Here is a 12943-nt window from a genome sequence, read left to right as displayed (position 1 = left end):
AAGTTTTCTGAAAATTTCCATCTAGTTTGTATGCATTACCATTGCCAAGACTTTATATCATGCTCATGTTATGGTAATGGTTTCCCAAGGAGAACTGGGCCCACGTGAGGGCAGTTAGTGCCTCACAGGGTCAGATGACATAGCATCAGCTGTGCATTGTGGGAGAAGGAAGGACTATCAAATATTGAAGAAACTGGGGGCGTCTTAATGCTGTGTGATCTAGGAACAAACCTCTTGCATCTGAGTCATTCCACCTCCCAGCCAGGGCCCTTCCACCTGCTTCCACCTTCTCTTAGCCTTCTTTTAGCTCTTTAACTGGTTAGCAGGACTTGAGAGAGTTAGAAGCTTGGCAGCTGGTTTTCAACAGGTTACATAGTAGAAGTTTCTTTGTATTTTGTTTATTGCTTTTTTGTGATTAAAGGGTTTTATTTCAAACACTTGGCAAGGATTGTTTGAGCATAATTATGCCTCAGTGTAGGCAAGCCCAAATATAAGAAACAAACAAACTCATGTACCCCACCCCTCACCCCTTATTCTCTCTACACATCTAAATAAATACAGAAATAAGTTGGGGCATGATAATTTTAAGAAATTTTTATAAAAGAAATAATTGCAAGCAGTCCTTAAATAATGTTCTCTTAAAATTATCATAGACTTTTTCTGAATAAAGTACTCCCTAAATATGTTGAAAATAAGACTATATTTAGAAATTAAAAGCATAGCTTCTTTATATTAGCTAGTAGTATGTTGTGTGACCTTAGATAAATTACTTCACTTCTCTATATCTGACTAGTAAAATGAGGAACTTGAGCTATGTGAACTCAAAGTGCTTCCTACATACACTTGACTTAGTATAGATTGTAGCAAGGTAGATAAGCCTTTAGAAATGAGGAGGTAGAAGAGCATGATTTTCCTACTATGGTGTTATGGACTGCATTGTGTTCCTCCAAAATTCAGTCTTTGAAGTCCCAGCCCTCCAGTACCACAAAATGTGACCATATTGAAGATAGGGCTTTTAAACAGGCAAAGTTAAATGAGGGCAATATGGGTAGGCCTTGATCCAGGTGACTGCATATGGAGATGGGGTCTTCAAAGAGGTGATTAAGTTAAATGAGGCCAATAGGGTGGGATCCTAATCCAATAGGATTGTTGTCCTTATAAGAAGAGGGAGACACTAAGGATGCTCCAGCACAGAGAAAAGGCCATGTAAGGACACAGTAAGGAGAAAGCTATTTGCAAGTCAAGGAGAAAGGCCTCAGGAGAAACCCAAACTTCCAACACCTTGATTGTTTAGCCTCTAGAATCGTGAGCATTAAATCTCCTTAAGTCACCTAGTCTGTGGTATTTTGTTATGACCACCTTAGCAAACTAATATACATGGTATTATAAGGGATGAGTGTAGGGGCACCATTCCTGAACCGATCTCATGGAGCAGAGGTACTAGTATGAGCATTTTCCCTCCCTACATCTTGTTCTACTTAACTCATGGTCAAGAGCCTTTGGTGGGGGCAGCTTTGAAAACAGAGGCGATAGCATCATGTGGACCTTACTGCCATCCTTGGGAGAAAATGCTTGGTGTTTGGGATATCAAAAGATAGTCATATTCTGCTGTGAGTGTACTTTTCGTACATCTTAGCAAGGATGGAGTTAAACTTATTTCTCACAATTGGGAAATATTTATCTAACATCTTTACTGAAGTAGAGAAGCAGTTCTCAAGTGTGTTAGTATAAGGACTCTTTTGTACACTTAAAAGTCATTGAGGACCTCAACGACCTTTCGTATGTGGGGTATAGCTATTAATATTTACCGCATTAGCAATTTGACCTGAAAAATTTGCTTATTGCTTTATTTAAAATAATAAGCCTATTACATGTCCACATAAATGACATTTTTTATGAAAAATAATTCTTCCAAAGCAAAGAGACTAGTGAGAACCATAGCATTTTCCCACATTTTTGTAAGTCTCTATAGTGTCTGGCTTACCAGAAGAGAGCCGAATTTGCATATCTGCTTCTGCATTCAAGCTGTGGTGATATCACGTTTCATGATAAGCTCTGGAAAACTGCACTGTGCACATATGTGAGCATGAGAGTGAAAAAGTCAAGTGACACATCATTACGAGATTAGTTTTGACTTCATGGATGTCCTATAGGGCTCCTGCCAGGAATTGCTAGATCACAGTTTGAGAACCACTGATACAGCAGTACAGAAAGAAAAGATATTTGCGGCTCCTTCGATCACCTGTCCTGTTGACCAACAACAAACTTCTCACTGTGATTGCTTTTTTGAAGTTGTGGCCTAAAGAAGATTGTCAACTGAACACTTTTAAAAATATAAGCGAATATTTCAAAATTGACACTATTATCTGTATATGACATACACTGCTTTTTACAACTTAAAAAGGTATGGCTGAAAATAAGAGAAATAAAAGAGAAGAAGGACTATTTCTGGTGACTCACATTGCCCATAAGGGTTGGGTGGGTGGGGGATGTATGTGTGGTATTTTATTTTATTTTTCACTCTGGGTATAGATTTGTGTTTATTCATAGGAGTCTATCAGTCATCAAGTGTATTGAGTGCTACTAAAAACTGAAGTGATTAAAAAATGTAAGGCAGAAAATTACAGTTGTATGACTTTTCATCTTTCAAATGCAAAATGAATGTCCATAGAGGTTAGGTGCATTGCCCAAGATTACCCAGTTAGGAAGTATTACACTTGGAATAGAAAAAAGACCTTTTTACATTATATAGTGCTATACCTGCATTACCTGCCTTTGAGCAGCTTCGAGTATCACACTGAATAAAATTGTGAACAAAATTATAAAATATAGCTTTCAAGAGCAGTCATTCAGCTACATAGACACTCGTGAAAACTGGAATCAGTTGAGAAAAATACTGGGACTTTAGGGGAATTGAGGCAAACTTTGACTTGCAGAGGGAAGGGAGGGGAACAGAAAAATCGCAGTGGAAAGAGGAACTTGGGGAAAGGCAAGGAGGCAGGGTGGCCAGAAAGGAGAAAGGCCTGGTGAATGCGGAGGGGCCATGTTGAGGCATGAGGAGAGACAAGGCTGATTGGTGGGGTGATGGACACTGTCTGAATCGGAGCCTCCTTTCAGGAGACATCGCATCTAACTGGGGCTGCAGATAAATGGCTCGTAAACAGAGCCCTTCTAACTGAGCTTTACAAGGGTTCCACCCAAGATTTTGGTCATTGCACTTCATGGATGAATCAACCAAGGGAACTAAGCAGCTGCAGATGTTTTGTTTATAACCGGAAGACTTCACATGGGTTTAGCGATGATATTTCCCTGTCTATAAAATGCTGAGAGTTAAACGGTGATACCCTGTGAAGCACTTGGAATCTCTATCTTGAGAGGCAGTTCTTAAGTGTAATGGTTTAATGGTCATTTAGCATGATGGGCCAACAGAGAGTAATATCATTTGCCTGACAGTTAAAATGAACACTTCTCCATGGGAAGTCAAAGATCACGTTGGCGTAATTTGGATTAGGTGAAGGAGAGCATCAGGAAGTGAATGCCAAAACAGAGAATAGGGAATAAAGCCTCTTGTATGCCTCGCCTGTTCATAAATCCAGTGTAATTAGAGAACGCCACTCATTTCCACTAATCATGGGGGGAAATACACTCCGAATTGGTGAGAAGGTTGACTTATTTTTTTAAAAATGCTGCTTTATTATTTTCTCCACTTTTCTCATGTTCCCAACCTAAAACCTTTCTAATTTTATTTGATAGTTGAACCTCTTACTTTGTTGATAAAATTAAAGTTACTAAAAATAAAGAAGCTGCACTTCTTGCCCTCCCTGAAACTTCTGTGTCTCTACTCTTGCTGGTATGTTGGGAAAGGGGGTGCTTCCTCATGCTTAGGGCTAGTGCTACACCCTACGCCCCTTTTTAAAATTTCTCGGGGACCTCAGTCCTTCAAGTTACTCCTCTTCTGTTCTCTTCGGTCCACCTCTGATAATATATATTTTTTTTGCCCTTACTCAGAAAGGTAGAAGTTTTATCAACTTCTGTTCCCTTCTTTTCTTTTGACTGCTGTCACTTTGAATACATCCATTTCACCCCCACACTTAACTGCGAGCGCACAGTCACTGGTGACGTCCTGACTACAGAAGGGATGGCTCACTGCTTATGATACCGCAGGGCTTGAAACTGATTATAGCCACATCCTCTCCTCCTCCGACATCAAGCCCACAATTCCTGGTGTTTTCTCTTTCTTCGCTGTCAATATTGGTGTCCTCTGGATTTCATCCATGGCCATTTGCCTTGCTCATGCTCCATGCACATCATGGGTAGTGTCTTTTGCACCCATCTTTTAAATTAGTGTTATCCTGTCTATCAAACCTGCACCTTCAGCCCTGCTGTTTCCCTCAAACTCTAGTAACAGCTAATTCAATAGAAAATTGGCCATTTCTACCTCAAACTCATCATCTCAAACCTAGACTTAGTTTACACTTCAGCCTTGTTCCTTCTTTATTGCCGATTTCAGCTGCTGTCATCGGCACCCTGGGGCAGGGGTCCACAAACTATGGCCAGTTGGCAAATCCAGCCTCCACGTGATTTTGTAAGTGACGATTCATTGAAATACAGCTGCATCCATTCTTTAAAATGTGTTTCAAAGGGGCCCATGTGGCCTGTGGCCTGCAAAACCTAAAATATTTACTCTCTGACCCTTGGCAGGAGTTTCCCAACTCCTAGTCCAGAACACCAAAATTATTTAAAAGGCTCACAAAAATACATTTCTGGGGACTACCACTGAGTTTTTGGTTTAGAGACCTGAGAATTTGCATTTCCAGCAAGTTCCTAGGCAGAGCTGGTCAAGGAACCACCCTTTGAACGGACTGTAACAATGTCTTCAATCACACTGTCATTCCCTTCTGTCTCCGAAGCATGTTGAAATTTCTCTTCTCCATCAAATCTATTCACTCAAAAGATTTTTCAGAAATATATTATATCTATCTATTTCTGTCTGTAATATGACAAGTTCTCAGGGTCTTCCCCTTACCTACAGGTATGTTTTATCAACATGAACAAGTTATGGATTCCAATAAAAGGAAAAAGAGACAGCAATATTATGAGTATGAACTATTTTTATTTTGTGCCAAGCCCTTTACAGCCTTAACTCCTTGAGTCTTCCCAGTGACCCAGCTGTGGTAGGAGCTTTTATAATCCCCATTTTCCAGATGAGTAAACTAAGATTCAATGACAAAGCCAGGCAGCAGGAAGGTAGTAGAATCAGAACTTGAATCCGAGCAGTCTGGCTGCAGAGGCCCTGCTTTACTGAGTCTCCCCATAGCTCTTCCCCCAACGCATGCCCTGTGCTAATTTTCTTTTGTTATAGTATTATCTTAATATTTACAATTGTAAATTTAGATATACTCTCCTTTGCTAATAGTTCCTACACAGCTATAAAATAAATCCAAAGTGAATACAAAGAATACTCAATACTAATAACATCTAAGTTAACATTGAATTGATGTGACAGATGATGATGAATATTTTACTGAACATTAAATCCTTTTACAACATGAATTGGTATCTGTTTGTTGCAATAAGGTTCTTGTGAATTTGACCCAACTGTTTACCCTGAAGCACCTTATATCTGTTAATACATTTTTCTTTTTCAAACTCTTGTTAAGCCTTCATTTTTACACGGTAGTATGGTGATTTTTCACCTGAATGTGTTGTAAAAATATTAAGTTGACCTCTTTTCCCTTTATTAAACTGTTTCTATTTTTATTATTAAATTTACTGGAATAATGTTGGTTAATAACATTCTATAAATTTCAGGTGTATAACTTCGTAATACGGCAACTGTATACTCTATTGCGAGCTCACTACCCGATGACTAGTCTCCCTCTGTCACCATATATTTGACCCCTCTATCCTCTTTGTCCTCCTCCCCATCCCTTTCCTCTGGTAACAACCATTTCGTTGTATCTGTTTGTTGTTTTCTTTGTTTTGTTTCTTCGTTTGTTGCTTTTTGTTTTATATCCCACATATGAGTGAAAACTATTTCTTGATAGTATATCTTGTCATCCACACAATCAAAAGAAAAACATTGGCCTTGAATTCCAGAGGGATTCTGGGTGGCTTTCGGGTCCTTAACCTCAGACCCCAATCTGAGGAACAGTGGTGCCCAAGATGATGTCTCAGTCCTAGGCTGATGTTCAAGACCCCTCACACCCCATTCTACCCAGTTCTCATTTCATTTCCTACTGCCTTCTCCTACTTTGCATTTCATTAATATTAAATTACTTGTAAGTCCGGGTACTCAATGAACTGTTTCATTCCTTTAGGCCTTTGTATGAACTTTTTCTTTGAATGACTCACTCTTCCAATCCTCAAGCCCACCCCTTAAATCCACTCCACTCTAGATTCCTGTTCATCTCTTAAAATCCAGATACCTCGTAAATCATCAAAATGACATCTAGGAAAACTAACTAGCGACTTATTGTAATGCCAGGCAAGGCCCTTGTGAGCTGCCTCCTCTTGTGTACCAGGTGACAAGATGAGTTCTACAATGTCACACAGAATGGTTTAAGAGGTAGGCTTTGTGGGGAAAGGGAAAACTTACAAAGCCAGGATCATCTGTAAGATAAGGGAATTGGGGGTCTCCCAGCCTCTCCTCACCCGCCAAGATATGCTGCTGGGTCATGGTTATCTGCTGGCCTCACAGTGTGGATTTATGTTCCTTTTTTCAGGGAAAGCTTGAGGGAACAACCTTCTCAGAAGAGAATAATCAGACAAATTTGGCATCGGGCAGACTGAATTTTGGTATAGCGGCTATTCATGGAGTTGTTTTGGAAAGCCAGCTACTCAATACCTAGACACTTTAAAATCCATGGGAAATTGCTTATCCCTCCTTTGGGGTGAAAAGAGCATGACCATGATGAGGAAAGGCCATTAGTCCCATTGGAATCTGACTTTAGGTGCAAAAGGGGGAGCTGGCTCAATGTCCAGGCAACTCAGAATGAGACCACAGGGTTATTTTCACTCCTCTGCCTTTTTAGTGTTCAAGTCCTGCCAAGTTTTTAGTGAAAATTCAACTTTGGAAATTATCTTAAGACAAATCTACAAAATGACAAAAGGGAATGGGTAGAGGTCTGAGAAATTTCATTGACTGCCATTGATGTCAAGTTGACCACCAAGGAGATTTCTAAGTCAAGTGACAAATAAGGATTCCTCACTGAGATAAAAGTACTAACTATTAGATTACAGGTGTGTCTATTGAAGGGGTCAATATTTGAGACTATTCATCCCTATTGAAGAAAATGCATTTCCATATCTCTGGATGGGTTACAGAGAAAACGGGGCTTGATATCTGTGTTGTAAGAACTATCAAATTACGATAATTTTCCTTGGCCATGTTAGCACTCACAATTGAATCCTTTCATTGTTAATTCACTTAAACAGTATAAAATGCTTGTTGTACATGTGGGTGTTAGCCTCCTGTCTGGATGTGGAAAATCTAGATTTTGAGATCAAAACAATTCACTTAATACTCAAGAATAGAAGATACTTCAGAAACACATTTGTAACAAATGATGCCCAATTTCTTAGTATTTAATCCATTTATAAGGCTGGTAAGGCTTTAAAAAATGAATCGTTGTCAAAATACTTTATATGTGAACTCCATTTGTGGCAACTTTCTATTTTTGTGAAGCAATAAATCAACTTTTCATGTTATATCTCCCTTTTGTCTAAGGAAATCTGAATAATTCTTAATAAGGTGTAGTCCTTTATTCATTCATGTTTAAATGTCTTACTTTAAATGTGCAATTAAACTTACTAATTGCAATTAAGCTTGCATATGTAAGCTTTTTCATAATATTATTTCTTAAGTTGTTGATTTGTAAATCTGAACAATTTTGTCATTTGTGTGCAGTATTTTGATATATTGAAAAAATATCAGCACGAAGTACATATTTAGAGTTTGGGATATATAGCTCTCGTAGAAATATGAAATTTGCTTAAACCAACTAAAATGCTTTATGGCCTTAGAAAATTGAGTTTAATGCTCATTTTATTTTGATTAATTATTCTCAATGTTAAAAGTTTGCAAAATAGAGAAAAATATGAAGGTGAAAATAAATCACTCACATAACATTCCAGCTTTTAAAAATGTACACATATGTATTAATGTATTCCCTCCTCTAAATTAGAATCATACTGTAAGTTGACAGGTCTCTAAGCAAGAACATTAAATATCATTAAATATTCTTTGAAATTGTGATTTTAAAAACTGTCTGCATATAGTTCTTTATATAGTAGCCTATATTAACTTCCTTTTAATAGACATTAAAATATTTCTAATTGTTGTATTTCATAAGTAAACAACAAACATAATATTTGTATTTATACTGATTATTCCTTTAGAATGGCTTTCTAGAAATGAAATTACTAGATTACTACATCAAAAGGGAGCTTTATTTATATTGATAAAAACACTCTTCAGATAAGGCAGACAAATTTACACTGCTATCAGAGTGTGTGAAAGTACTCATTTTACTGCTCCTTTTCTGTTATAAAAATTTTATAATTTTAGAAATTCTCCTCTAGTAAGCCTGCTTCTGTGAGATAGTTTGTCATTCATGTCTACATTTGGTTTCTGTATTTGGTTCCATAGATGCATCTGTTGATTCATTAATTACTATTACTTTATAATAAGCTTTAATAATTAAGTCAGTGTCTCATTATTTTTGTTGTTTTCTGGCTTTACATACCTTCCTATTTTATTTTTCTCATTTGAAAATTTGAATCAAATTTGAATTACAATTATAGTTCAGGGAGAATTTTTATCATTTCAGTATTAAATTTCCAACCCAGAATAAATTTGTCTTTTTATTCATCTCTGTGGTTGTCCACCTATTTTGATTTTGTCTTTGAACCTGGAGATTTTACCAAGATATGCCTTAGCGTTGATTATTTATACTATATCTTCCTCCAGCCCCACAATCCACTATACCTTTTTCATTTGTTGATTCAGACCTCCCTTTATTTCAGAAAAAAAAGTTTCTTTGAATATTTCTTTCAGTTCCTCCTTTTTGTATAACCTCGATGTAACTTAGACATCAATAATCTTTTTTCTCCAATTTAGCATCTTAATTTTATTTATTTAGTTTCTCCTAGACCATTTTTTTTCAAATTGTTGAAAAAAAAATCAACAGGCTTGTCTGACTGATTTAGTGTGATTTCATTTCTGTAACACTTGTTTTTTATTGCTATTCTTTTCTGAGCCAGGCTAGCTAAATTTTCATCTCTTTCTGTTGCCTTATGGTTTTTGAAAATATTGCTTTCCATCTTTGTATTCTTATTGCATAGGGGTCATTTGTTCTTTAATTGCTTTGAGATAATGAAGAGTTTTATCTAAGATTTTCATTCTGCTTTGTAGATTAAATTTCTATTGTTTAATTTTTCAGGGTAATTTATAGTATCATAACAATATATAAGGGAAAATATACATAAAAGATAGTAAATTAATTAATAAAATACTTGGAAATAATCGAATAATAAATATAAATAAATACTTCTTTCTTATATTAAAGAAATAAAAATAAATGTAATCAATGACAAAATAATAAAATATACAATATAATCAGCAGCAAAGTAATATATTAACAAATACAATAATAATCGATAATCAAATAGTGAAATATATAATGAATAAAACAGAACCCCAATATTCCACACCCAGTTTAAGAATCGGAATGTTGTCATTACCTTTGAACCCCCTGGTACCTTTTTACTTTTTCTGTCTCTTTTCCTAATGGAGTCTTAGCGCTCTCCTGAGTTTTGTGTTAATTATTCCCTTGTTTATGATTCTGTCATTTATATCTATGTTGGAGTAATATATAGCATATATGAGTATTACGGATGTTTTATATGTTCACCATCACTTTGTATTGCTAAACTTTATTTTTCCACACTTGTTTGGAAAACAGTTGGCGTTTACCTAATTTACTGATAAAGTCGTGTATCTTCAATGAGCATTATGTGTTTTACCTTTTACAAAGCATCTGTGATATTTTTCTATTGATTTCTAGAAGTTCTTAAATATCCTAAAGATTAGTTCCTTATTAATGGTATGTTTTGAAAATATATACTCCCAGTTTGAAGTATATGTTACTATCTTTGTGGGGTCTTTTGATAAACAAAGCTTATTAATTTTAATGCATTCTAATTTTCTTTTCTTTTATGACCTATCTCGAGAAAATAAAAGTACTTTTATTTTCTTATAAACATCTTAGTTTTTCCTTTGATATCATTTATTTGGAATTGATTTCTGTAACTGGTGTGAGATAGGGATCAATTTTTTCCCAAATATGGAAACCACTTGCTCCAACACTGTTTATTTGATAATCTATTCTTATCTCTGTGATATATTATCTGTCACAAATAAAATTTTGGGGTGTGTGTGTCTTTCTGGGCTTTTAGTTCTGTCTTGTTTAGAAGTTTATATCAATACTGTTTTGCTTAATTCCTATTTTTTATACTAAATCTTGATTTTCTGATAGGTCAAGCCTCCTGCCTTGTACTACTTTGGGAATGTTTTGGTTTCTCTTTTGCTTTGCTTTTTCTAATGATTTTCAGAAGCAGCTTATCAAGTTTCATGAAAAACTGGAGATTTTGATTAGAATAGTTTTGTCTGTATGGATCAATCTAGGTGTAGATATAATTCATGAATATTACTCTCATTTATTTGACTTTTTAATATATATTTTAATATATTTTCTTCTGCATAGAAGTGACAAATTCTGTTTGACTTATAGATATATTTTTAATATTTTAATGACTGTTTTTTAAAAATCACATTTTCTGCTTGTTCATAGCATATAAATATAACTGATTTTATATCCAGAAAAATTTAGAAACTCATTAATTTTAGTGTTTGATGCTTTTTTGAGATCATATTATCTGTGGTTCTTTTTTCCAATCATTTTGCCCTGTATGTGTATGTTGGAGCAGGTGGGTAGGATGGATGAGTACTTCTTACTGCACTGATTAAAATCTCTAATACAACTTTTAATAGATCTTGTTCCTAATGTTTGAGGGAATATTTTTAATCAGTGAGCTTGAAATTTTTTGTATAGGAACCTCATATTAGGTTAAAGAAATTCACTTACAGTCTTTATTTTCTATGATTTTTTTACTATGGTAGCTGATTTTTATTTTGTCTTTTTATATCTATTCAGACAATAATATAGTTTCCTCTTTAAATCTTTTGATGAACCAAATGGTCAATTTTTACCTTTCATCTTATTTTACCTCCTAACCTCTAAGTTGCTCATTTCCTCTTTCTTGATACTCTTTTCTCATTTGGCTTTAGGACTTCCCCTCACTACCACCTCTCTTCTGGGTGTCCTCCTTATTCCATTTCAGGTTCCTTGCTAGTTCTTCTTCTTCTCTGTGATCTCTGTATGTTTGAGAGTATCCTAGGGCTCAGTTCTTGGACTTCTGTCCTTTACTAACACTTATTTTTTTGGTGATTTCCATGTTTTTATGCCTACATCTCCAAATTTATATCTCCTGCCAAGTCCTCATTCCAAACACCAGATTTGGATATTCGACTGTGACTCAGCACCTCAACTTGGATGCCTAGAAGATAGCTCAAATTAAACAAGTCTAAAACTGACCGCCTGGCCTCTCTCCCTGACACCTACTGCCTGCTCCACATGGCTTCTCGCATTTTATTATTGGTGAATTTATTTCTTGAAACAATCAGACCAAATCCTTAGAATAATTTTATACTTCTTTCATTCATACCTCATTTCTAATGAGTCAAGAAATACTATTACCTCTTCCTATAAAACATGTATAAAATTTCACACTTCTCACCATATTCACTGCTATCACCGTGGTGTGATCCACTGTCATCTCTTGCATCCCAACAGGTCTCTGCTTTGTACCCTTGCCCCTCTAAAAACAATTTCTAATATAGCCATAGTGTTCCTTTTAGAGAGTAAGGTAGGTCATGACACTTGTCTTTTCAAAGTCCTAGTGTGGTTTCCCATTTAACTTAGGCAAAAGCCAGAATCCTAGTGGCCTGCAAAGACCTACGTAAACCTACTCTATTCCATCTCTCCACAACATACACGTTACCTCTGTGACCTCCTCTGCTATTCCCATTATCTGCCTTGCACTCTGCCTCCTTGCCATGCCTCGAACACAGAAGGTACACTCCTGCCTTGAGCCTTTTTATTAGCTCTTCCTTCTACCTGGAAGGCTCTTCCAAACAGTATTCACTTAACTAATACCCTCATCTCCTTTAACTCCTAGCTTACATTTCACCTTCTCTAGAACGACCTTATTTAATGTTATAAACTGTGCATCCATGCATATCCCTTACCCATCTCCTCATTCTAACTCGTGTACCCTGCTCTACTTTTTTCCACAGCAGTTTTTCACTGGCATTCTGTATCAGGGGTCAGCAAACTTCTCTATAAGAGCCAGATGTAAAGTTTTTTTGCTCTGAGGATAGTATGGTCTCTGTCACAGCTACCCAACTCTGCCATTCTGGCTTAAAAGTTATCATAGCAAAGACAAAATGGAAAAAAAAATTAGTGTAGCAGTGTTTCAATAAAACTTTATTTACAAAAACAGAAAGCAAGCCAATTTACCCCATGAGCTTTTGAATCTTGTTCTACATTTAATTATTATTTTTGTCTTTTTCTAAGTTTTGTATGACCTCTTTCATGAATAATTAGCTTATAAAACCATCTAGACCTGGCATTTTATTTGTGGAGATACTTTTTATTCAATTTCATTATTTGTTTTAGGACCATTTAGATATTCCAATTCTTTTTAAGTGTATTTTATTTAAATTAATTTATTAATTTAAATTTAATTGTTCATAATTATTTCATCTTTTTAATCCCTACACCAATGGTCATATTTCTAATTCTACGTATTAATATAGTCC

The 12943-nt window shown here is 35.7% G+C and overlaps 1 long non-coding RNA gene across 1 annotated transcript in view; it reads left to right on the top strand.

Annotated features, from left to right (window-relative positions):
* The window catches only part of LOC120581647 (uncharacterized), a 190147-nt gene that overhangs the window by 28487 nt on the left and 148717 nt on the right, over window positions 1–12943 (top strand). The gene's annotated exons all lie outside the window — the stretch shown is intronic.

Source organism: Pteropus medius, unplaced genomic scaffold (assembly GCF_902729225.1).
Source record: "Pteropus medius unplaced genomic scaffold, Ma_sr-lr_union100, whole genome shotgun sequence".
NCBI classification, from domain to species: domain Eukaryota; kingdom Metazoa; phylum Chordata; class Mammalia; order Chiroptera; family Pteropodidae; genus Pteropus; species Pteropus medius.
Note: the sequence above shows the minus strand (reverse complement) of the source record. Positions and strands in the feature narration are given on the sequence as shown.